Raw genomic sequence first — 22,127 nt, 5'->3', positions numbered from 1 at the left:
AAAATTAACATAAAATTAACCATTACCTTTTTTTTTTTGGGCTGCACAGCGCGGCATGTGGGATCTTAGTCCCCAACCAGGGATTGAACCTGCACCCCCTACAGTGGAAGTAAGGAGTCTTAACCACTGGGCCTCCAGGGAAGTCCCAACCATTAACATTTTATTTTAAAAAATTTTTATTTATTTAGTTTTTGGGCTGCGTTGGGTCCTTGTTGCTGCGCGTGGGCTTTTCTCTGATTGCGTCAAGTGGGAGCTACTCTTCGTTGCGCTGTGCGGGCTTCTCATTGCGGTGGCTTCTCTTGTTGCAGAGCATGGACTCTAGGTGTGCGGGCTTCAGTAGTTGTGGCACGTGGTCTCAGTAGTTGTGGCACGTGGTCTCAGTAGTTGTGGCTCATGGGCTCTTGAGCGCAGACTCAGTAGTTGTGGTGCACAAACTTAGTTGCTTCGCAGCACGTGGGATCTTCCCAGACTAGGGCTCGAACCCTTGTCCCCTGCATTGGCAGGTGGATTCTTAACCACTGTGCCACCAGGGAAGCCCCATTAACATTTTAAAGTGAACAATTCTGTGACATTTAGTACATTCACAATGTTGTGCAACCTCTTTCTAGTTCTAGTACATTTTCATCACCCCCAAAAGAGACTCTACCTGCTAGCAGTCACTCCACAGCCTTCCGTTCCCACGGCCTCTGGCGGCCTCTAATCTGCTGTCTCTATGGATTTACTTATTCTGGACATTTCATAGAAATGGACTCATACAATATGTGGCCTTTTGTGTCTGGCTTCTTTCACTGAGAATCATGTTTCCCAGCTTCATCCCCATCATAGCATGAATCTATACTTCATTCCTTTTTATGGCTGCATAATATTCCATTGTCTGGATAGACCAGAATTTGTTTATCCATCCATCAATTGATAGACATTTGGGTTGTTTCCATTTCTTGGCTGCTATGGATAATGCTGCTATGAACATTCATGTGCAAGTAACTGTTTCAGTCCCTGCTTTCAATTCTTTTAGGTCTAAACCTAGGAGTAGAATTCCTGGGTAATATGGTAACTCTATGTTTAACTTTTTGAGGAACTACCAAACTATTTTCCACAGTGGCTGCATCGTTTTACATTCCCACTACCAATGTTCAAGGGTTCCAGTTTCCCCACATCCTTGCCAGCACTTGCTATTTTCCTTTTTTTGATTATGGGCAACTTAGCAGGTATCAGTATCTCATTGTGGTTTTTAGTTGCATTTCCCGAATGCCTGATGATGTTGAGCATTGCACCCTGTGAATACCATGAGTGAGAGTACTCTGTTAGGGGTAGGTAGAAGCCAAATGGGCAGGAATCTTTGGAGCCTCACAAATGAATAATGGAAGGCTCTTGAAATCTACAAGAAACCCTCCTGTTGTTACAGCTTCCTGATGGCTGAGCCATGCCATCGCAGCAGACAACATGGAAGCACAGAGGTAATTCACCCAGGGAGTGCTCCTTTGCCTTTTTTTTTTTTTTTTTTTTTAAATCTGTAGTATCCTGAATCCCGGTCTATGTGACTCTCCACCGAGTAAAGAGAAAAAAAAAATCCCTCCGGAATTATGAACACCTGCCATTTCACCTGTTCTAGTGTTTCTCCATGGTATTTTCTACCATCAACATTAGAATCAATTGAGTACCTTGTTAAAAACACACATTCCCAGGTCCCCACTGTAGCCCTTGCTGAATTTACAGTCATGGGGTGGGGTCCAGGAGTCTGCATTTTAACAACCTCTCCAGGTGGTTTTAGTGCCTGCTGACATGTCAGAACCACTGGTTCAGGGGCTGTTTGTCATTCACACTTGCATGTGGATTAGTTCCAGCAGACTGCCCCTTGCTCCAAAATCTGGGTTGACAGTAGCCCACTGCCCCCCTCCTTAAGGGACCAGCGGGAGGGCAGGCAGCCATCAGAACCTGGATCACTGTGGTATCTGGGGAAATATGGGGGTCCAGAGCCACTGGGAGGATGTGGCAGGAGGGATTGGAGGAAGCCACGGGCAAAGAAACTTCCTCTTCCCTCAACCTATGGATTCTGGCTTCCATGCCCTGGGACCCAGAGGTCAATTATAGCATCAGTTAAGTAGGCTAGCCTGGAAACCAATCATAGCATCCATTTCCCCCTCAAAGCGATATTACACAAGTTTCAAACAACTAACCTAAAATGAGCTCAGGGAGCATGACCCTTTCATTCTGTGGCATGGCTCGTCCCAGTAGTTGTACAAAGGGAATTGTCTCCGTGGTGTTTGGGTTATTTCCACCCTTGACACTTAAAGGCATGTTCTAAATCCAGCCGGTGACTGGGGACCACTCATGAGACCCAGCAGTTTCCACTGCCATGTTGGTTCCTCCTTCCTGCTTCTCAGGCCTCTTTATCCCGGTCAAGGGCCAGTTATGGAACGTGGGCAAAACAAGACAGAGGAGAGGGGAAGCTAAGAAACAAGCAGCTGCAGGGAGCAGCTATCATGGTTTTACTTGAATTGCATTTTCTATTCTGGAGACCATGGGGGAGACCTGGCTGGAAAAACTACGTGAAGGCGATAGTGTTGGCTGTGCCTGGAGTTCCAGAGACTGCAAAGGAGCTGGTTTCACTTGGGTCACGTGATGCTGCACAAGTGAGGCTGGGCTTGGAGGCAGGACACCTGGCCTTGGCTCTTGTAAGCCCTTGCTCTCTCTCTGGGCCTCAGTTTCCCTGTATATAGAATGAGTGTGGTTAATGGTTTCCAAGGGCCTTTCTGGCTGTATCATTCTGAGAGTCTGTCATTACTGTCATTTCAGTGTCTGGTGACGTGGGTAATTGTGCAAGTGAAACAGGAAGTAGGATGAGCTCTCCTAGTGAATGGGATTCCTGCTGCTTGCTAATTATGCTTTAATTAGGGTACAATGCATACTCCCACACTGTATCAGTTATGGCAAGGTACAGGTATTTCACCCAGCCGAACATTTCAGGTCTGGGAAAGAACCAAGCTAGATTCAACTCCTTCTCCTGGTTCTCAGGGACTGATGTTTATTTATTTCCAAATACTTGCACAGTGAATTTAGGAAACCAGGAAGTCTAGAGTTTGATCCAACCCCTTACTTTCTCCCTTTCTCAAATATTTTGAGCCAAGTACTGTCTTAAACTGTCTCATGGTATTTACACTCTAGGGGGCGGGAGAGAGTTAAAAAATAGAGTGTGTTGGTGCCTGCAGTACTCACAGGTATTTTCTCTTGGAATTCCCCTACTCATAGGCCCTGCTGAAAGGCAGGTTTAGGCACCGTATTTGTACCAAGTCTCTTCCCTGTGTTCAGTTGGTTGGCCGGAAACCCAATTCTGTCTTTCTCAATACTTGAACCAAGAGACACAGTAACTAACCAGCTGGTGGTGGGCTCTGCTGTCTCCCATGAGGAACCAGTAGCGAAAAGAGAAAGGTGGTCACGAGCGAGGGAAGCAGACAAGAAAGCCCATGGGGCTGATAAGAAAGACCACAGGGCTTCTGAGAGCCAGAGGAGGAAGTTTGGTTTCTATAATTGCAGTTTCTATTCCCTGATTCCCTCTAATTTGGTTCCCATGCTCATGAGTTTGCCTGATAGAGCCTTGCCTTCTGTTTCTTACAACTGTTGCTCCCTGACGTGGCTGAGAGTAGGGCTGTGCCTTATTTATTTTGGTGTTTCCCTGGCACAAAGCAGAGACTTGTGCCCTTAGTAGGCATTCAACAAATGTTTGTTGGATTTAATTGAACAAATTCCATCCCATCCTCTGCCCCATATGTAGGTGGCCAGGTACAAACTGAAGAAATAGGAAGCAGACCTTGATTTAGTCCAAAGTCAACTTGGGAAAAAAATACTGTAGTGGGATGAAAATAAACCTATACATAATAGTTAAATCATTAAATAAACCTATAAATTAAACCTTTAGTGGAATTAAAATAAAATGCATAACCTAATATACTCAATAAGAGCATCTCCCTTCCCCCCCGCAAACATTTGCTCAATTCCTACCTACTAATTTTCAGGTGGAACAGTAACTATTTGCCAATAGACCATTTGGGCATAGACACACTTTATCATGCATTCAGTTGTTTAACAATATTTTAAGGACCTACTTGTTTCATTCAGTAGTTCCTTTGAACCAACCTACCATATTAAGCTGTAAACATGTCTTCATTTTCCTCCTGATTTGTGGGGTCCAGTGCTTCATTAAGTTCACATTCCCCAAACCAAAGAAGAAAGGTCTTATTAACCAGCTAGTATGAAATCAATGAGGAAGAATAGCTGCTAAATCAAGTCAACCAACCACCTTAAATCAGCCCAGTGCTCCAATCTCAAGCAGACAAGCTCATTCAGACCCACAGCCAAGACACTGGTGGAAAAACAGCCCCCACTGGAGCTCAAAACCACACTTACCCAAGTCTACACATTCAGAGTCCCACCCACTGATGATTCACTAGACCTGTAATAAAAGTGCTGGGGATGAGAACAGGTGGCTCAGTGCACCAGTTGAAATTTAAAACCTTATCAACTCCTGCTGCAGACATGAGGCTTGACCCCAACAGGACACCCCACGATGGGAGCCCTCTTCTGGACGGGGAAATAAGACCCTAGTGCCCATTTTACCAAACCGCTCTTGCTCATATGTAAGTGCAGATGTAAAGTGCTGACTGCTTCTTTTTTGGCATTGCTTTTTAATTATGGCCATCAATAAATCATTCTGTCCTTGAACAAGACTTGAGAATGGCCCTAAGGCAGAGGCACGATTCCTCAGGAACTAGGCCAACAGAGAATGGGTTGCTCACTCCTCACCTCTTCCTTTAATCTGCTGTCAGAAACAGAAACGTTCTCTCTTCAAGAAGCCTTGGAAGCAGACGGAAGCAGACGACTGCACTTGCGTTCCATCTGGGAAGTCTGTTAATACACAGTTCTACCCTTGGCCTGCCTTACCAGCCACTGTCACAGAAACAGGATCTCCCCTCTCTTCTGCATTTTTTTCTGACTTCATTTCCCCCTCTTACTGGTGTAGTGGGCTGAATGGTGCCCCCCACGCCTCCTCAAGGATATGTCCATATTCTTATTCTCAGAACCTGTGAGTGTTGCCTTATTTGGAAACAGGGTCTTTGCAGTTGTAATTCAGTTAAGGATTTTGAGATGAGGAGATTATCCTAGATTATCTGTGTGGGCTCTAAGTGCAAAGATAAGTGTCCTTACAAGAGGCAGAAGAGGAGAAGGCACAGACAGAGAAGGCAATGTGACCACAGAAGCAGAGATTGGAGTTATGTGGCCACAAGCCCAGGAATGCTGGCAGCCATCAGAATTGGAAGAGGCAAGGAAGGCTTCTTCCCTGGAGCCTTCAGAGGGAACACAGCCCACTGACACCTTGATTTTGGACTACTGGCCTCCAGACTTTCTGTTGCTTTAAGCCACCCAGTTTATGGTACTTTGTTACAGCAGCCACAAGAAACGAATACACCTGAGCCCTCAGTCTCCGGTGGTTCCAGTTTCTCCTCTCATTCAAGGCCTTGGAATCCTGAGCAGTCATGATTTTTTGCTCCACTGCTCTGGTGTTTTGGGCCAACCCTTCCTCTGTGTGACGCATGGACCTGCAGCACTGGTATCACCTGGGAGCTTGTTGGAAATGCAGACTCTCAGGCCCCACCCCAGACCCACTGAACCGGAGTCTGCATTTTAACCAGATCTCCAGGTGATTCATATACATGTTCAAAATTGAGAAGCACTGGTAGGAGAAACTCTAAGGTGTCAATCAGATCTTTTCTCCAAGTATCCTAGTTTCTTCATGTCATATCTGTTAAATATGACATGGAGGTTTTGTAAAAACAGACCAAACTCTTAGGTTAGAACTGCATGCTGATGTGTCATGCATAATATGACATGATGTCTGAAATTTGCTATAAAAGATTCAAGGAAGGAAAGAAGGAAGGAAGGAAGGAAGGAAAGGAAGGAGGAAAGACAGGGCCTTGGGTGAGGACAGTGGAACAAGACTGGCAAAATGTGGACACATTTTTGCAGCTCAGTGCTAGGTACACGGGGCTTCATTGTGCAATTTTCTCTGCTTTTTTCTGCAAGGTGGAAATTTCCCTAGTGAAAAGTTAGGGAATATCCTAGTTTCCCAGCCTTCCTTATTTTCAGTTTTTTTCCATGAATCCATTTTTATCCCTTCATGGAAATGGCTGGTGTTGGAGGGACATCTTTTCTATCTCAGTCTGTGGTTTTCTTTGCTCTGTTTGTTCATGTTTGTGGTTTTGCTGGCTTTCAGGACTTCTTTCAGCAGAAAATTGTTTCTGGGGGAGCAGGATGGGAGCTGATTAAGGTTTATGGCATCTTCTAACTGGGTTTCCAACAACATCTGCTGGGCTTGTGTTGTTACCGGCAGCAGGAATTCAATTTCCTTTCTCTTTCCCTACCTCTCTTACTTCTTTCAGATTTTTTGTTCACTGGCTAGAGTATCATGTATGTGACCTTTGGCTCTCTGATTTACATGTGATTTGCATATTACACATCTAGTCCAGAGGTTCTCAATTAGGGGGTGATTTTTACCTCCCAAGGAACATGGGGCAGTGTCTGGAGACATTTTTGATAGGCACAACTAGGAGAGGGATGCTGCTGGAATCTAGTGAGTAGAGGCCAGGGATGCTGCTAAACACTCCACAACACACAGGACAGTCCCCCCAAGGCAAAGAAGGATCTGGCCCCAAATATCAATAGCGGGACGTTGAGAAACCCTGATCTAGTCTTAAAGATCATCCAAGCGCATTTCGCCACACTTTTTTTGCTCTGTCCCATGAAGGAGAGGTGGACTCATGACTGATTACAACATCTCTGAGGAATTTTTACTTCTTATAAGTTGATTTTGAGATAGAATATAAGTGACTGCTCATTTGTGCAAGTTGTGCCCTGCACACCTTCAGGGGACACCATCCACATAGTATTCATGAAAACAACCCTTTCAGAATTGTGAAGCACATGGTCTACACAGCTATAAGTGGTTGCTCCAATTTTGGGGTTGCCCTGGGGGTTCTGGAACTGGGAGAGACTTTATTTCTGGCCACCATGAGCCCTGAGCACGCCAGAGAGTGTCCTTTCAAGAAAAGAGGAAATGTGGAACTTTGAGGACCTCACTTGCATTATTCTAGACCATTGTCTCGTTGTGGAACGTCTCCTTTTCACCCCTGGGCCATATCCATTTGACTAGATCTAAAATTGTCAGATTATAATATCATGGCTTTTGTTTGAAACATGGTGGTGATGGCTTCTTATTTTCAGTCAGTTCCTTGGGGGAGGAAATACAAGCTGCTGCCATAAGACTTCCTATCCACCCACTATTTGCTTGGCAGGATTGCCATAGTTTCAGCAGCATAACTTATTCTTGCTGGTCTTCAATCACTTTGCAATAAAAACTGTGATTGCAAAAATGTTCATTGTCATTACCAATGATGGAGCAGTAAGTACAGGCTTCTGGAGAGGGAGAGGGAATTGCGTGACTTAAACTAGCAGAATGAGTTGCTCACCCCCAGAGAATGGCTTTTCATTTTGGCAAGGTCTGAGGGAAATTATGACAGAGTTCAGTGACACAGAGGGACAGTGCTGGGAGGTGTGGTCACTGAATCCACTGGGAGCCTGTGCCCTGTGGGCAGCCCCATGGATGGAGTTGGGGTTTCTTGGGACTCAATAGTACTCTGGGTCATCGACTGCAACTCGCCCCATCCCCACGCTGTTGGGCTCAGGCTGGGTGGTAGATCACTGAGCTTTCTGCCAGTCCTTCTTCCATTGTTCCTCCCTCTGATAACAGTCCCTGACTTTCCACTTGGGACCCACTACCATCCCCCCACAATGGGTGATGTGGTTTGTGTGGGACTTGCCATTCCCCACCCTGACCTGGGGGTGGGCATGTGGTCCCAGCTTGGGTGGTCAGCATCATTCCATCCCCCCACAGAGATTGGTTCTGAGAAGCAAATTGGTCCAATGAGAGTCAATCTTGGGAATTTTGTGGTCACTCTTAGGAAAGAGAAATAGAGAGGAGGAGAGGGAGAAGTAAAGAGAGAGCTTGATCGTTCTGATGATATAATTTGAGGATCTGGATGTAGCCATGCCTGTAACTATCAATTAATTATGTGTTATGGTTTGAACTGTGCTCCTCAAAAAAGATATGTTGGAGTCCTAAACCCCAGAGCCTCAGAATGTGACCTTATTTCGAAACAGGGTCATTGTAGAGGTGAGGTCCTACTAGAGTAGGGTGGGCCCCTAATCTGAGTGACTGGTGTTCTTATAATAATATGGTCATGTGAAGACGGAGACACAGGAAGAACTCCATGGTTTGGATGGAGGGTTGGAGGGATGCATCTACAAGCCAAGGAATGCCAAAGATCACCAGCGAACCACAAGAAGCTAGGAAGAGACAAAGGATTCCCTACAGCTTTCAGAGGGAGTATTGCTCTATCAACACCTTGACTTCAAACTTCTGGCCTCTAGACTGTGAGACAATAAATTTCTGTTGTTTTAAGCCACGTAGTTTGTGGTGCTTTGTTATGGCAGCCCTAGGAGATTAGTATAAGTACTTTCAAATTAATAATCTTCCTCTTCCTCCTCCTTCTTCAAAATCATCATCATTATCATCGCCTTTGTCTAAGCAATAGAGAGGGTCTCCTATGGATGTGGAGACTGTGATGTGGGGTGTCCAGCCTCCATGGTCAGTCAGTGCCCCTCTTGCATCAGCCCCTAGGCCTCCAGGGTTAGACCATAATTCTGGGGCTTTCTGGAGCTCCATGCTGGGGCATCATCCTGTTACCTGTTGCCTTTACACAAAGACTGATGCTCACCCCCTGGTTGTCTGGGCCCCATCCAAGACCTATTCATGGTAGGCAGAATTAAGATGGCCCCAAGATTCCTGCCTCAGTTATATACACCTTGTATAATTCCCTCCCCTTGCACATGGGTGGACCTGTGGCTGGCTTCTAACCAGTGGACATGGAAAAGTTGAAGGGATTTTGCAGATGTAACTAAGGGCCCTAACCAGTTCACTGTGAGTTAATCCAAACGGAGATTATCCCAGGTGGGCCTGACCTCCTCAGGTGTGCTCTTAGCAGAGGATCTGGACCCAGGCTGCCATGGGTTCTACAGCTGCAAGGAAATGAAGTCTTCCAACAATTGCGTAAGCTTGGGAGAGGACCCCGAGCCTCAGATGAGACACCACCTCAGCCGGCACCTTGATTGCAGCCTTGTAAGACCCTGAGCAGAGGACTAAATTCAGCTATGCTCGGACTCCTGACGACAGAGAGATAATAAATGGGTGTTGTTCTAAGTTGCAAAGTTTGTGGTTAATTTTTATGCAGCCATAGAAAATGAATATGGCATTCCATTTTAAGGAACTACCAGGTGCTGTGGCCAAGACCCCTGTGTGTGTGTGTTTCTCTGTGTGTGTGTGTGTGTGTGTACATGGAGGTGGGGGATGATGAAGGGTGGGGGATGGAGCCAGGTGGGAAGGAGAAAACTACCTTGGAGGAAGTAATTGCCCTTCTTATGAGAGAGAAGAGCAGTTTGAGCAACATGCAGACCTGCCCAGTGCCCAGCCCTGGGAGCTGGAGGGAGAACATCGCCCCCAGTGTCAGGTCTTGGGAGCCTCCACCCTAGACAGAGGCCCCACTTCCACTGTCTTGCAGGTGGTGCTGGGGGCCAAATACTTGGAGGAAAAACATACCCTTTATAAAGATGCAAAGATTTTCTCACGTGAAGAGATGATGAGGTAGGATATTTTGAATTAATAGTCAGCTTTATTTTTAAAATCCTCTCTCCTGTATTCTTTCCTTCATTCAAACAGTCAGGATTTTTGTTTTTCATGCTCCGAGGAAAGGATGCCATGGGAGAAAGTGAAGAAAGCAGAGACTCCTTCTGGCTTTGGGGTGTCACACGCTCAGCCCATTGTGGGAGCCATGGAGGAGTTCGGGTGTAGAGGAAGGTTTGGGGGGGACCCAGGGGAGTAAGAGCAAATCTCTCCTGTCTGATTCCCTGAGAGAGGAAGGAAAGAGGTGGAAGGATCCCCAAGAAAGGGGCTGTTTGTCCTTTACTCTGGTGGAACTCCAGAGAGAAGGAAACACTCCCCACAAAAGATCTGTGGGATTTGGGAGCAGAAAGGGTGGGAGCCCGAGCTGTGCGTCAAGCCCTAGAAAGACGGCCAGACCCTGGAGACATGTAAGTGTGTAGCTGCTTGGCCCAACAAGAGATGCTCAAACAGTATTCGTCAACTGAAAGGATGAATACATTGTAAGCCCTCTACAAATTCTCCGGGAAGACTTTCTTCACCAGCATCAGGAAAGCCGATGAGGGTCCATGTGATTCTAGCTCTGGGGTGAGGGCTCAGCTATTCACCACACCTGACAGCCCCCAGGCATGGAGAAGCCCTGCTGCCCAGATGTGGACCCAGGGGGCCCAGAGTTCTGACCCAACGAGCCAAGTCAGCTAAGCCTTATGCCCAGGGCAAGGCCTCTCCCTGCTGTGCTCCCTGCCTGGGACCACCTGGTCCCTAGCCCCTTGGACTCTGTCTAGGAAGCTTGGAGGGGTGGTTACGTGGCTTCTCAGACCTGAGCCCTTATGGGAGCTGCCTCCTTGTGCAGCTGAGCTGAGAATCAGGGAAGCAGCATCATTTCCTCACCTCTCCTCTGAGTTAACTTGCCCCAAGGTGTTCGTAAGAACTCCATTTAATTAGTCGTTGGGCCCAGAGAGCCCCTTTTATCATACTTTGTGTCAGGCCTACCCCTGGAATCTGAAGAGGTCTTTGGGTGCTGGCAGCACCAATTTTTACCCATTATTTTTTCTGTTACGGATGATGCTTTTCCAGTGGACTGGAGTCAGACAGAGGTCGGCTTGAGCCCAGCTCATGAAGACAAGTGCTGGTGCTTTTGCTGGTTCTAGGGTGGCATCTGTGTCATTAATACAGCATATTCAGGATGTCTACCCACTGCCTGGGAGCTCTGAGGATGTGCAACATTTAAAGGTATTTGGAATACCTTTGGACTACTTAATTAGAAGGAAGGACACCAGAGGGCTGTAGGCCTGCTAGAGGCAAGGATTGAGGACCAGTGTCTGGAACCGTCCAGGGCTGAGTTCAAATCCTGCTTCTGCCCCTCAGCTGCTGTGGGACCTCAGGAGAGATTTGTACATTCATGGACCCTGGATATCTCAGTTGTTCTGACTTCTTATCACTGTTACAAGAATCGAAGGATATGATGATCGTGGTACTTGCTGAGCATTTTTGTAAGCCAAGTAGTGGTTCAACCACTCAAGACAGGGGTTTTCAGGACTTCCCTGATGGTGCAGTGGTTAAGAATCTGCCTGCCAATGCAGGAGACACAGGTTCAAGCCCTGGTCTGGGAAGATCCCACATGCTGCAGAGCAACTAAGCTTGTGCACCACAACTACTGACTCTGTGCTCAAGAGCCCACGAGCCACAACTACTGAGCCCTCGTGCTACAACTACTGAAGCCCACGCTCCTAGAGCCCGTGCTCTGCAACAAGAGAAGCCACTGCAATGAGAAGCACGCTCATTGCAATGAAGAGTAACCCCTGCTTGCCTCAACTAGAGAAAGCCTGAGCACAGCAACGAAGACCCAATGCAGCCAATAAATAAATAAATAAAATAAATTTATATATATATTAACAAAAGATGGGTTTTCAGCTGGGGGCCAATTTGTCTCCCAGGCAGCTTTGGGCAGTGTCTGGGGACATTCTTGGGAGGAGGGGGCACTCCTGGCACCTAGAGGATAGAGACCAGGGATGCTGTCCAACATCCCACAGTGCACAGGATGGCCCCCACCACAGAGAACCATCTGGTCCCAAATGTCAGTAGTGCTGAGGCTGCAAAACCCGTTTTAAAGCAGTGACTCTCCACCAACTCAATAAATGGCAGGTCGGTTATAAATAAGGGGGACAGAGGAACATGTTTTTTCTATAAGGGGTGAATTAAAAAGAGTACCTTATATTTATAAATTTTGTTATTTATAGGCAATACATCCACATGGTCCAAGATCTAAAAGGTACACAGGATGTACAATCCAAAGTCTCCCTTCTACCTCATCCTCTTCCTGGAGGAATCAGTGTTACCAATTTCTTCTTTTTAGAGGTCCTCTGTGCATCTATAAGCAATTGTATGCACATATATACACACATGTTATACACACACACATATGCATGCTACACATATTCTTTGCATCTTGCTTTTGTCACTTAATCCATCTTGGAGATAACTTCTTACTGGACACAAAAAGCTTCCTCAGTTTTCCTTTTAAAGGTGACAGAGTATGCCATTCTATGCATGTCCAGTATTTTACTTAACCACTCCCCTCTGGATGGATAGTCACATTGTTTCTATTTTCTTTTGCTCTTACAAACACTAATGTAATGAATATCTTTGTATGTACATCATTTTCCACCAAGCAAGTATGTAATGGTAGGATAGAGTCCTACAAGTGGAATTGCCAAATAAGAAAGTTTTGTGCATTTGTAATTGTATGGGATGTTGTCAAATTACGCTCCACTGAAGCTGTACCTGTTTCCATTCCCTGCTGGCAGTGAATGTAGGAGAGGTGTTGGGGGGATTTTGTAATTTAAAAAATTTGCTCTCACTGTTTGTATCTTCTCATCAGAAGCCTTCTGGGAATAAATAAAAGGTGAGTGTGCCTTACCTTACAATATTTTGTGCCCATTGTATTTTCAGCATTCAGGGACCCAGAGTCTGCCCATGGGAGATCTTTTAAGTGTTATGAAGTTAATGCCCCTGGAAAGTGGCGTTCGCTTTCTCCAGAAACGGGCTCTTTAGTTCCTACTTCCTGGTGCTAATAGTTCCCGAATGACTTGCCTCTCAAAGAGTTTACATGTAGGAAAATCTCTCTCAGCAATCTCTCTCTGAGTGGTTGCTCAGCTTTATTTTTTGAGTTTCTGATTCAAACGCACCTTTGAGAGTCAGGTGGAAGTGATGAAAACCCCTTCCAGCAAAAAGGCACCGGCAGTTTGGCCATCATGTCAGAGGTTCCTAGAGCTGCCCTCGGACCCCAGTGAGTGGCTCTCTGGGTGGGGGTAAGGTTCATGCTACCAGCACCCCTCCTTGCCCTGCGAGAGGGGTCTGCAGAGTCCCAGCTCAGAACTGGGCAGAACCAGTTTTGTGTGGCCAGGGACACCCTTGTTCCTAGACTGGCTTCTCCTTTCCCACTTTCTGACCGAGTGACTGGTCAGTTACTCAGCTTTGCTGAGTCATCGTTTTCTCACCTGTGGCCGGGGACAGTGCTTGCTTTGCAGTATCATACTGGTGATAATGGAGGTGGGAGCTGGTTGGAGGCCCAGGCAGGGGACCTTTGTGATCTGGAGGGAAGCTTGTGAGGGGAAGAGAGATGAGAGAGGTCAGGAGAGAGCAGGTCGGGGGCCAGGCCATGGGGACCTTCTGGATCACTGAAAGACAAAATTTGAATTCTCTTCAAAGATCATACGTGTCCCTCCAATGCACCAGTATTAAGCAGGGGAGTAACCTGATCTAACTGATTACTTTAAACTTTAATGTTTTATTATTTTTATAAAATTCTTTTAATGATTTACTTTTTAAAAAGATCACCGGCCACGATGTGAAAGGCGGGATGGAGGGTAGGGAGGAGGGTAGGGTGGAGGGTAGGCTGGGCCCGGGCTTTGGGGAGATCCCTTAGGAGGCTGCAGCCGTGGTCCCCATTCTGCCTGCAGGCCATGGGTTCTAGAAACAGCCCTGTGCATCCCTTAGTATTCTAAGCTAGTGCTTCTTCCAGGGGGTGACCCCAAGTGGCATTGGCTGCCTCGGTCTCCCCAGAGATGACTGAGAATCAGCTCTGTTTCAGGAACTACGGATGCGGGGTTTCCGCCCACATCATGGCCTGGCTGCAGGGCGGAGCTTACCTGAGGTGGTGGTGAAGTGAGACGGGGAGGTCATTGTCATGAAGGGCGGTGTGAGGTACTTGGCCTTCACGCCCTCCCGGCCAGGTGGTCCATGTTGGGGGTGTCCACGTCCTGGTCGTAGTCCTAGCGGAACCCATGAAAGGAGATCAGCAGCAGCTTGTGGAAGCTCTTCCTCCTGGGATGGGGTGGCAGCCGGCCCAGCCCAACAGGACGGGCAGCAGCAATGCTAAGGCCCTGGGCCCCGTCATGTCCCCAGTGCCTCACACGCTCACATCGCTAAGTTCACGGCCTGCTCCCACTTTCTCCCTTTTTTTTTTATCTGCAGTTGATCAAAGTCCACATTGATAATTCTGCTCCAGCTCTGCTGTGGATTAGAACACCTGGAGCGTAATGAGTTGGCACGTTCGACGTGATGGAAAAGTTCTGGAGGTGGATGGTGGTGGCGGCTGCACAGCACTGTGAATGCACTTAATGCCGCTGCACTGTGCACTTTAAAAAGGTAGAAAATGCTAAATATTATGTGTATTTTACCACGATAAAAAAAGACAAACAGTGTGAAATATTTTGGACTCTTACACGAATTCCACTATTGTGAACATTTGGAGAACAAATTAGATTGGAGCTTTCCTTTACTCAATATAGCCTGTTTTTATAGGGAGAACAAATTACTGTTCATTATGACTATGGAAACAACCACTGTGGATTGAGTGCCCAGAGGGCTGGGAACTGTATATACATCATCTATTCTATCCCATTTAATTTTTTTGAAACCCTAGAAAGATTATTAGTTGAAAATTCCCTATAAGAATTACAAAAAATCATTGTGGTCCAATAACAATAAAATTTACCATTTTTTATAGGTCAGAAACTTGGTTCTGTATAAAGAAAGGAAGAACATCAAAGAAGGAATAAGTAAAGGTAAATGTAAAATTAAAACTTTTGTTTTCCTTCTGTTTAGTTGATCTGACAGGTAATAGTTTGTTCACACTAGTAATAACAAGGTATTTAATTATGTATATATCATATGTATGTGTATATATGTAAGTAGAGAAATACTTAACGTAAATCTAACAAAATATGTATGAGATCTATATGAGGAAAACTAGAAAACTCTGTTGAATGAAATCAAAGAACTAAGTAAATGGAGAGATGTTTCATGTTCATGGATGGGTAGGCTTAGTATCATCAGAATGTCAGTTCTTCCCAACTTCATCTATAGATTCAATGCAGTCCCAATCAAAATTGCAACATTATTTCATGGCTATTAACAAACTGATTCTAAAGTTTATATGGGGAGGCAAAAGACCATTCTACTCTTGTTTGTATGAGTTCAACTTGCCATTTCTTTTTTCAGGTTCCACATATAACTGGTATCATGCAGTATTTGTCTTTCTCTGGTTTATTTCATTTAGCATAATGCCCTCCATGTTCATTTATGTTGTTGCAAGTGACAAGATTTCCTTCTTTTTTAAGGCTGAATCATATTTCAGTGGTCTGTGTGTGTGTGTGTGTGTGTGTGTGTGTGTGTGAGAGAGAGAGAGAGAGAGAGAGAGAGAGAAAGAGAGAGTATCACATTTTCTTTATCTGTTCATCCATTGACAGGCCCTTAGGTTGTTTCCATACCTTAGCTGTTGTGAATAATGCTGCAATAAACATGGGAGTTCAGATCTCTCTTTGAGATTAAAAAAAAAAACATTTTAATCATTTGCAAGTGGACAAATTTAGTGACATTTAGTACATTCACAGTGCTGTGCAGCCATTACCACTATCTAGTTTCAGACTATTTTCATCACCCAAAAGGAAACTTCATACCCATTAACAGTCACTCCTCATTCCTCCCTCCCCCAGCCCCTAGCAACCACTTATCTCCTTTCTGTCTGTTTGGATTTACCTATTCTGGACATTTCATATAAATGGAATAACATAATATTTGGCCTTTTGTGTCTGGCTTCTTATAATGAGCACCATGTTTTCAAGGTTCATTCATGTTGTAGCATGTGTCAGCACTTCATTCCATTTCATGGCTGAATAGTATTTTTATATATCCATTCACCGGCTGATGGACATTTGGGTTGTTTCCACCTTTTGGCTATTGTGAATAATCTGGCTGTGAACATTTGTGTATGAGCTTTTGTTTCAATACTCTCTGCTTTCCACTTACGTTTTTCAACATATTTATGAGATGGTTTTTACTTTGTAGCTGAATAAACAGCTCAGAGAGGCTGTAGAACCTCTCCAAGGCCACACAGCAGAAGTGAGGCTGGGACTGTAATTTTAATACTTGGCTACACATTTGCTGCACACAGGGGTTTAAATTCCCCAAGGGAACAGGCTTAAGCATCCACCCATCCACCCCACATTTATTGAGCACATACTATGTGTCAGGTGCCAGAGGCACAGAAGTATAGATGTCAAGTTTGCCTGTGGGTGGCTCAGAGTCCAGGGGACAGGCAGACAAATAAGGGGGTCCTGCCAGAGGTGTGAATGGGAGGTGACACAGGAGAACAGGGAGAGGGTCCTAACTTGGAGAAGCCAGGAGGAGGAGGGCTCCCTGGAGGAGGTGGTGCTAGAATTGAGTTTTGCAGGCTGGGAAGAATTAGCCTATTGGAAGCATCTTCACTCAGCCGCTCATCCAGATATGACAGCAGTCTCCTAACAGATATGCCTGTGGCTGCTTTCTACAGGTACATGGATGACATTTACCTTTGCAGCTTTGGAGAGATCTGTGAATTGTATAAAGATGTCACCAGTGGGTTTTCTAGTGACAGGAGGTGACAGTCTGCCTAGGTTTTCAGGTGAAGTTTTCAGAAGGTTTTTATCTTGATGTGGGTGGACTGTGGGCTGGATATCAGACTCAGAGGAGATGACCCATTTCCCTCTTCCTGAAATTGCCTGATAATTCTGTTCCAAGTTATTTGCTTAGGTTGAATTTTTGGGGTGAGGACGTGGTGTGTCAGGGGTGCTCCATTTTGTGTTTGCATAACTTGGCCTCTCTTATTAATTAGCATGGTGTTTTGCTATAAAAGGGAATTTTGTAGAATTTTGTGATGAGTATGCAGCGAAGCAGTTGAGGGTATTTTGCAGCTTGCAGGTCTGGGCTCACATCTCTTCTCTGGGCTTACATTTTACACTTGGGGCAAATCTCATAACCTCTCTGTGCCTCTGTTTCTTTCTCTGTAAAAAGGAATAATGATATATTTCCTGAGGTTGTGAGGCTCCAATGAGATGATGCATGTTGACAGGAATGCTTACTGCTCATGGGATATCCACATGCACCCCCTCACTTCCCAGTCCCCTTGTAATCGTGGGCCATGTGTTTTGAGTGGAAGCCACATCTATGACTTCCAGCCTGAAGCTTTCAAGGGCTGGTGCATAACCATCTCACCCTCTCATCCCCTGCCACAGTAAGTGTGGTAGCCTTGCATTGAGATGGTAGAGTCTCCATCATCCTGGGTCTCTGAGTGACCAAATAGAGCATAGTCCCCAGCTAACCCGTGGTGGACATGGAATGTGAGAAGTCAGCCTCTGTTGCCAAGCCACTGAGATTTTGGGGTTAATTTGTTGTTGTGGCATAACCTAGTCTATCCTGGCTAATGCAGCAGGTAAGCACTTACATGGGTCCTTAGTACTGGTAAGTGCTCAACAAATGTTAGTTACTTTCAGTACAATAATAAATTGCTACTGATAGTTTCTTTATCTGATCTAATGATGCCAATATGCTATTTTGTGCTTGGACAAATTGGACTTGGCACTCCTTCCGACACGTGGAAAAGACAGATGATTGAGGGCCAATAAAACATCATTATCTTTAGTTTGCATCCCTGGATACCCTTGGTGGCAAAGAACAACGTATGCTACTCTGGGGAAGCCAGGCCTGGAAGGGAGCTGTTGTTACCAGGATCAGGACTGTCCGAGGCCAGGCGTTCTTTGGTCAGGAGAGAACTCTGATTCCCTGGTATGTAGATTCTCCAAGGGAATGTGAATAACTGGTACTAAGTAGTTTGGCTCTTTGGGAATTGTATATTAATCACTTAGGCCCTTTTAGGGACAACACATATATATCTCAATATTCTGGAAAAACATAAAAACACATAAAATACATAAAAAACAGCCAGCAGTCATGCAGCAATCCACCATGGCCACTGAAACTTCCCCAAAGTGCAACATTTTGTGTAATCAACAGAGCTTAGTGGAGGTGGCTGGCTAGAGAGAATTCTAATTGTAGTCACTATAATGCTTATGGTCACAGCATTGCAGTGTATCTTGGTTTCTCTTTGGTGAGCTCTGGTTTGGAAGGTATAAATCCATCATCTGTTTTAGCAAATATTTATTGAGCACTTTGGATGGGGTGGAAGATGAAATATGGAGGAGAGAGTAAGTCTCTTCCTGGCCATTATGTTTTCAAGCTGTCCTAGTACTCAGCAGTGGGTCATGCAGGCTTGAGGGTACCACAGTTCCAGAGGCATCTCCCACCCATGCCATTCTGGACTAGATTCTTCTTTGCCAGCCCAGTAGAGCCGTCTCTGACTCTTACTTTCTTTTGCATGGCAGTTATATCAGTTACTGGGAATTGTTACAGAAGTGCAGTGCATTTTGTGAAACTTACGGTTGATCAAGAATCCCATTAAACTTTGTTAAGAACTCTACATGTTTATGACATAGTTACTAGAGTGGAGATGGAGAAATTTCCAAACACATTATAGGAATCATCCCAACAGAAGGTAATAGTCAGAACTCTTGGTTGCAAGTGACAGAAACCCACGTCTTACTAGTGTAGGTAAGAAAAGGGACTATGCTTTAGTCTGGTTTGCCCTCAAAGACCTGAGGGACTTCCCTGGTGGCACAGTGGTTAAGAATCCACCTGCCAATGCAGGGAACACAGGTTCGATGCCTGGTCTGGGAAGATCCCACATGCCATGGAGCAACTAAGCCCTTGCGCCACAACTACTGAGCCTGTACTCTAGAGCCCGCGAGCCACAACTACTGAAGCCTGCATGCCTAGAGCCCGTGCTCTGCAACAAGAGAAGCCACTGCAATGAGAAGCCCGCACACTGCAACGAAGAGTAGTCCCTGCTCACCACGGCTAGAGAAAGCCCGCGTGCAGCAATGATGATCCAACACAGCCAAAAATAAATAAATAAAACAAATAAATTTATATATATTAAAAAAGCAGACCCTGAAACAAGGATGGGAGTGCAAGTGGTTTATTTGAGAGGTTACTCCAGGGAGCACCCATAAGGGAGTGGGGAAGTGATTCAAGGAAGGGAAGAAGGCCAACATGGTGAGTTTTAGTCTGGGGTGAATGCAGTACTAGAATGGTGAGTACCAATGGGCTATGGGCATGGCATCTGCAAGAGGCCTTTTGAGGCATGATTTCCCATGTCACTGAAGTCATTCTGCAGAAAGACAGGGATGCAGCTGGGCTGTAGGAACCAGGGACTCACACATTACCAGATCTCTCTCTCCATCTCTGTGTCTGCCTTTGTCTGCATATCACCTCAATTTTCTCTCAGTGGGGACTGGCTTTCTCCATAAGGTGAGGAGTGTGGCCACAAATGCTCCTCTTTGTCTCACTCCAGAGTTCCTGTCATCACAGAGCATGTCTGTATTTTCCCAGTTCCAGCTAGGAAAAACAAACCTGAGGGAAGAACTCTGATTGGCCTGTTTGGGTTAGATGCCCATCCCTGAACCAATCAACTGTGGACAGGGGGGCGGAGTCATGTAAGAACATGGCAGCCCCCACCAGAGCCATGTGACTGGGGTAGGAAAAGGTGCAAGTCTCAACAGAAGGGAGGGGCCTGTAGGCTAAAAAAAAAAAAAGAGATGTCTGTGATGAAAGGAAAGGATTAGGAGATGCATCCTGTTAAACCTGTTACTGATTGGGGCTTTGAACATTTTTTTGAATATAAAGTTTCACTGTGGTTCTTTCAGCATGATTTAGCAGAAAGGTAAAATCCTAGCATGAGCTGAACATTTCCTATGGGCAGGCTGTTGCTGTGGATTCAAATACTTATTGATTGATCCAAAGATCAATTACAATGCTTCTCAAGGGATGTAAACTCTGATAGGGTCTGCTTATGATGGGGCTGATATCAAGCAAGAGGAGAACTGGCATGTAGGACACTAATTTCTTTCTTCCATTGAGTACTGTCAAGTTTAGGTTCTGGCTGGCAGTGGATGCACCTGGAGGGATGGTTGCATATAAAGGATTGTGTGTGTGTTTATGTGTATGTTTGTTAGGTATTTTCCAAAGATGAGAGCAGCATCCCACAAATGCCCTTTTGCAGTGTGATTGCAAACTCTTCATTAAGAGGTGGAGTTTATTTCCCTCCTCTTGAACCTGGGCTGGCCTATGACTTGCTTGGACCAATAGAATGCGGCTGAAGTGAGGGTGTCTGATGTTTGGTCCTAGGCCTTTAGAGCCCTTGTAGCTTCTTATTTTTGCTCTCTTGGAAGCCAGCACCAAGTAAGCCCTGGATCTTCTGCTGAAGGGGCCATGTGGAGAAGGGCTCTGGAGGATGAGAGGGCACATGAAGAAAAACCAAGCTCCCAGCCACCAGCAGCACCATCTGCCAAGCATGTGTTTGAGGCCATGTTGACCTTCCAGCCCAGCTGAGGCTCCAGCTGCATGTAGACACACAAGTGAGCCCACGTGAGACCAGCAGAGGAAATGCCCAGCCATTGCACAGAATCATGAGAAATAACAAATTATTGTGGTTCAAAGCTACTAAGTTTTTTTTTTTTGCGGTATGCGGGCCTCTCGCTGTTGTGGCCTCTCCCGTTGCGGAGCACAGGCTCTGGACGCGCCGGCTCAGTGGCCACGGCTCACGGGCCCAGCTGCTCCGCCGGCATGTGGGATCCTCCCAGACTGGGGCACGAACCCGTGTCCCCTGCATCGGCAGGCGGACTCTCAACCAATGCGCCACCAGGGAAGCCCGCTACTAAGTTTTGAGTGTAATAGAAATAGCCCACGAGGGTGTGAGCATGTGGGGTACACAATTCCCATCTGCTGAAGATCCATGAGTTCCTAGGATCCAACCCAGAGCCAACTTATGTCCTCAATGTCCTTCTTGTTTGAAACTTTTATGAAAATTTTCTTTAAAGACAATATTTTTAGAGCAGTTTTAGGTTCACAGCAAAATCAAAAGAAGGTACAGAGATTTCCCATATATCCTCTGCCCTGCACATGCACAGCCTCCCCCATTATCAACATCCTCACCAGAGTGGGACATTTGTTACAATTGATGGACCTAACACTGGCATATCATAGTCACCCGAAGTCCATAGTTTTACAGCTCACTCTTAGTGTTGTACGTTGTATGGGTTTGGAGAATTCCTATGAAATTTTCACAGATTTGGACCATCCTCAGGGAAATCCCAAAGCTCAGAAATTATTTTGCCTCCTGGAATCTTCCACATGTGGTTGAGCCTTAGCAATTCTTAAGAAGGATCTGAAATGAATGAAAAATTTAAAAAATGTATTCCTGTGGCTTCACTTTGGCAAGGTTCATGTTGAGTGTTCAGCTAAGTGCTCGTGTTAATAAGCCAGATAATGTTTTCCAAGACTGCTATGGCCTCAGGGTTGGCAGGATTAGAATGGCCTCCCGGCATCTCTGACATACCTATAAGGGTTGGATTCAGCTGGAATGGACGCAGGTCTCTTTGGGCTAATATGCTGTTTCCTTAAGGCAAATGCCACGTCACATCCCCTCCTAGAATTCTCCACAAATACAACCCCAGAAACATTGACAGAATATTGCTTTAACTGAAGATTTCAGGAGAACATAGAAGAGGTAATGTCACACATCACATGGTTAAACCTCCATCTTTTGTAAAGTTCCTCACTATATGGCCACGTCATTCTGTCCTTCCTCCCCATAATCTCTCCTCTCTGCTCTCTTTAGCCACAGCCCTTTCTCCAACCACACCGTGCCTTTCAAAACCTCTTCAACTTGCATGCTTCCTTTGGCAAAATCTTTAGCAAACCTGCATGTCTCTGGGGGACCTTAGTCCACTTGACACATATGGACATCCAACGACATCATCTTCACTGCTCCAGGCAGCCCTTCTGGTGCGGATTCCATGCCTGCTGGAGAGCTCATCCTATCTTCAGCTGAACTCTTGTCTTGTAACTTCAAATCTGTTCTCCTTGTTTGATATCTTGGGCCATGCTAAACAAATCGAATTCCTCTTTCTTACAATAGATATTT

The 22,127-nt window shown here is 45.6% G+C and overlaps 1 pseudogene; it reads right to left on the bottom strand.

Moving 5' to 3' along the window:
- Window positions 1–19,385, bottom strand: part of LOC137206547 (ectonucleotide pyrophosphatase/phosphodiesterase family member 7-like) — a 38,559-nt pseudogene extending 19,174 nt beyond the window's left edge.
- Between the last annotated feature and the right edge of the window lie 2,742 nt (window positions 19,386–22,127).

This window comes from Pseudorca crassidens, chromosome 15 (assembly GCF_039906515.1).
Source record: "Pseudorca crassidens isolate mPseCra1 chromosome 15, mPseCra1.hap1, whole genome shotgun sequence".
Classification (NCBI taxonomy): domain Eukaryota; kingdom Metazoa; phylum Chordata; class Mammalia; order Artiodactyla; family Delphinidae; genus Pseudorca; species Pseudorca crassidens.
Note: the sequence above shows the minus strand (reverse complement) of the source record. Positions and strands in the feature narration are given on the sequence as shown.